We start from the raw sequence: 5327 nt of genomic DNA on the forward strand, positions 1-5327 counted from the left end.
GGAAGAATATCAAATGCCTACGATCTGATCGTGGAGGCGAATACCTCAGTGCCGAATTTTTGGACTACTTATCGGAAGTGGGAATTCAATCCCAACTGACTGCGCCGGGCACGCCCCAGCAGAACGGCGTGGCTGAAAGAAGGAACAGGACCTTATTAAACATGGTTCGATCGATGATGAGTTATGCACGTCTGCCTATTTTATTTTGGGGACATGCCTTGCTTTCCGCAAGTCACATTTTAGACAATTTACCATCAAAATCCGTACCTAAAACTCTATATGAGTTGTGGACTGGGCGTAAGCCCAATCTAGCACATCTCAAGGTTTGGGGTTGCCCGGCTCATGTATTGGAAAATGATCCAACTAAGCTAGGATCCAGCAAGTTTATTCAGATCTTTGGTCTCTTGACTCATGTGTTTTTCTTTTTTTTCTTTTTACAGTTTATATCTTTAACTTAGAACCCCTAGCTCTCTACCCTAACACATTACTCCCCTTAAGCCCCATTATAACCAAAACAAAGACCTTAAGGAACTATCTTGTGCAGTCCGATTCAAGGTATTAAACTTGTGGCAATACCGAGTGAACAGTCCTAACATCTCTGGTGAGAAATGAGTGACTGAGTGAATTCAACATCTTGGTTTTCAATTGAGCAATCTTGACACACTGACACCTTGATCAAGTGAACGCGAAAGGGAATAAACACAAGTTGTTGGCAAATGGATTGACCTCGACCTCGGGTATGATTGTTGAAAGTTTATTCGGTCTAATGCGTCTATGTGAATATGTGTTTTTGTTTTGAGTCTTGTTTTGTCTTTTCGTTTTCTTTTACTTTCTTGGAATGAGTAAACCATGCCTGAAATTTACCTTATCTTTTTCTTTTCTTTTTCTTTATACTTGGGGACAAGTATGTTTTAAGTGTGAGCAGTTTGATAAGGCTTATTTCATGCGTCGGTTTAGGGGTAAAATGTATGCTACTTGATCAAGTGTTAATTGTGTAGGAATGCCGCTTGACCAAGGCAATAAGGCCAAGCTGATCAAGTTGGTACAAAAGGCGAAAAAGGCCAAAAATCGGGGGAATGATAAAAGGGGTGATCATGCAGTTAAGCGAGGACCACTGCGTTCTAGAAGAAGGACTCGTGAGGCTAATGAGCTAGATGATGATCATCATTCTGTTATCAACGATGACGTTCTAGAGGGGGACACGTGCTGAAACGCAAGACGCACGGATGAAGCTGAGTCGTCAATCTGTTATTGAGGAGCGACGTCATTCTAGAAGGAAGGCACGTATCAATCGATGAGACACTCGATCATAGCGTGAGCGAATATCCTCTTCCGAGATCGTAATCCAGCTGGAGGTCATTGCGAACTTATAAATAGAGGATGTGCCACCATAATGAATCATCTTCTTTTTCAGCATCTTCCCTTTAGTTTCTTTTATTTTCCTTTTTTCCGTTCTAGTTGAGTTTAGTTTCCAGTTCCAAAGTTGGCTTAGTTAGAGAAAGGTTCAATTAGAGAGGGAGCGACAGAAAGGGAGCGCGACAGAATACTCAATATCTGTTCGGCGTCTTCTCGTAGTTTCCGACCGAGAACTTCTCGGCTTTACTCACTTTCTTATTTTTCGAAGTTCATAGCTTAGTTTAATTTCGTAGTTAAACAAACGATCTTTTTGTATTCCGCATGTTCACAGCACTATTATGAGCTTTGGGTATAAAAGTCGAAGTTGTTTTGTTTCTTCATCTTGTTTACTGTTCCAGTTCAGTTTCACTTTCAAGTCTTCGATCAAGTGTCCGAATATTTATTATGTTGAATGGCAAAGTGTTTGTGTTTTGCGTAGCATGCCTAGGTAGTTAAGTTCTTATTCCAGCCTGTCGCTTACTTGATCCATTAAATTGTGTCAGTATGATGAGTAGCTTGATCAAGTAGTTAGTTTACATTCTGTGGGATCGACCCCGTACTTGCCGCTTTACTGTTAAACTAGTGTGAGTCTGGGAGTTATAAATTACATTGGTGGCAAGCGAGAGCGAGAACGCCTTAATCAAGTGGCAACGACATTTGCTAACTGATCCATCCGATCGGTGATAATCTGATATTACTTGATCCACTCAATTCGCTCAACCTCTACCCACCAACAACCCTCTCTCGATCGCGCGTGGTACGATCCGTCTCAGCGCGAGCGCCGATAGATCCCACGTCTCGTACGATCGAAGAATTCAAGTTCTTTGATTCGATAGTTCTTGAGTTCATCATGCATAAAATATAAACAAAAACACCAAGAACATGCTTCGCAATCAAATAACACATGCATAAATGAATTTCACGAAATTTTAAATCCAAATAATCAGAGCCAAAGACGAGCTCGGATACCAATTGAAGGGCTTGGCAGCGGAAGCGTGCATTCTGACGGATCACATAATAATTCTGATCTATTTAGCTGATTATTTAGACAAAATCTATTCGCGTAATTCTCACATGTATCATGCTCATAACTTGAATTTAAACATGATTTAGCGCAATTAACACCTAAAACTTGTTTGCTATGGAGTAAGCCAATTTACCTCGTTAATTCACTGAAGAATCGAAGGTAGCTCGCGCCTTCTCCATGTGTAAATCTTGAGCACTAAACCACAGATCTTTTGACTGGTTCCCGGACTATAATCTGATATCAGTGTGGGCTGATCTCACCAGAATATTATGACTCAAATAAAGAAGACGTAAACTGCTCACGGCTGATCGTCCCTTTTCAATACAAAGAGGGGGGCAAAAATTTTGATGAAAATAATGTGTATTTTCAATCTCCTTTATTCTTCTATTTATATTAAGTCACGTATTGGGCCCAGTCAGGGATCTATGGAAGAATTTGGATATGGCCTCCCCCAATTAGCTTTTTACTAATTAAATTGAACGCATAATTTAATATAAGCTTATATTAGAATATTACGAGCAGCCACTACAAAAGTAATATTGCACTGCCCATCCAAATCTGAAATTACAAGTATTACGGGTTTCCATTTGTTATTCATTCATTTCATGTGCTTAAGATAGAAACGTTCATTTATTAATTAATTAACATATTATTAACTCCAAGAATGGAGTTAATAATTAATTAACATATTATTAATGTATGCTATGGACTTAATTAATTAACATATTATTAACTATTAAATTATTCTTGTACATATCATCTAAGAATCAAAATAATATTATTTATATCCATAGATATAGTCAATAATTCAAATATTCCTAAAATTTAGGGAAATCTGCCCAAAATATTTTATTTCTATTAAATAATAATATTTTAATGATTTCTTTTAATTAATGAATTAAATAATCATTAAAATAATCCATCATCTATATCTCATCGCACGAGGTTTGCATGAACGATGAACAACGAAGATCCGACGAGTTCGTCGTCGGAACCCGACGTGCGTGGCGTCTAGGCCAGCAGCGCACAAGAGGTGCACCAGCTCTCGCCCAGCAGCTCGTCGGGTGGTGCCTGTGTCTCGGCCAGCAGCGTGCTCGATGGAGGAGCTACTCTCGGCCAAACGACGCACAACCGTGCGCGTCGGGTGGCGCTGGCTCTCTGTCAGGAATCCGCTGCTCTCGGCAAGCAGCACGCAAGGTGGCGCGACACCTCTCGGCCAGCGAGGCGCCTGACGTCTCGCCTCCCAGCCGCTCCCACTGCACCAGCCAGCACCCGTGCCTAGGCACGGTGCTCTCAGCCACCGCTGGAAGCTGCTACCGGGACTTCCACCTAGGGCTGGGGCTAGTTGGTTCAGCATATTGGCGGCTCTCGGTCGAGCAACCATGCCGAGCCGGCTCCCTCCGTCGATCTTGTTCGCGGGTTCGGTCTGGGGAGTGCGGTCTTGGTCAGCAGCGCGCACGAGCCCATGCTCGTCAGCGCGTCGCCCCATGATCGCGAGCCCTCGGCTCCCACTGAATTCGACAACCCTATCTCGATCGCGCGTGGGGCGATCCGTCTCGGTGCGAGCACCTACGTATCGCACGTCTCGTATGATCGAAAAATTCAAGTTCTTTGATTCGATAGTTCTTGAGTTCATCATGCATAAAATATAAACAAAAACACCAAGAACATGCTTCGCAATCACATAACACATGCATACATGAATCTCCCGAAATTTAAATCCAAAAAAAATTAAAGCCAAAGACTGGCTCTGATACCAATTGTTAAGATAGGCAGCGGAAGCGTGCGTTCTATCGGATCACATAAAATTCTGATCTATTTAGAAGAATATTTAGACAAAATCTATTCGCGTAATTCTCACATGTATCATGCTCATAACTTGAATTTAAACATGCTTTAGCGCAATTAACACCTAAACACATGTCTCCTATGGAGTAAGCCAATTTACCTCGTTGGTTCACTAAAGAATCGAAGATAGTTCGCGTCTTCTCCATGTGAAGATCTTGAGTACTAAACCACAGATCTTCTAACTGGTTCCCGGACTGTAATCTGATATCGGTGTGGGCTGATCTCACCAGAGTACTATGACTCAAATAAAGAAGACGGAAACTGCTCACGGAGGAGAGCAAAAAAATCGTCCTTCTTTAATACAATGAGGGGGACGAAAATTTTGATGAAAATAATGTGTATTTTCTGTCTCCTTTATTCTTTTATTTATATTAAGTCACATACCCAATTAGCTTTTTACTAATTAAATTGAACCCACAATTTAATATAAGCTTATATTGGAATATTACGAGCAACCACTACATAAGTAATATTGCACTGTCCATCCAAATCCGAAATTATAAGTATTCTGGTTTTCCATTTGTTATTCATTCATTTCCTGTGCTTAAGATAGAAACGTTCATTTATTAATTAATGTCTGCTATGAACTTAATTAATTAACATATTATTAACTCCAAAAGTAGAGTTAATAATTAATTAACATATTATTAATGTATGCTATGGACTTAATTAAATAACATATTATTAACTATTAAATTATTCTTGTCCATATCATCTAGGAATCAAAATAATATTATTTATTTCCATAGATATAGTCAATAATTCAAACATTCCTAAAATCTAGGGAAATCTTCCCAAAATATTTTATTTCCATTAAATAATAATATTTAATGAATTAAATACTCATTAAAATAATCCATCATCTAAATCTCATCGCACGAGGTTTGAACGAACGATGAACAACGAAGATCCGACAAGTTCGTCGTCGGAACCCGACGTGCATGGCGTCTAGGCCAGCAGCGCACAAGAGGTGAGCCAACTGTCGGCCAGCGGCTCGTCGGGTGGTGCCTGTGTCTCGGTCAGCAGCGTGCTCGATGGAGGAGCTGCTCTCGGCCAT

Source organism: Salvia splendens, chromosome 17 (genome assembly GCF_004379255.2).
Source record: "Salvia splendens isolate huo1 chromosome 17, SspV2, whole genome shotgun sequence".
NCBI lineage: Eukaryota > Viridiplantae > Streptophyta > Magnoliopsida > Lamiales > Lamiaceae > Salvia > Salvia splendens.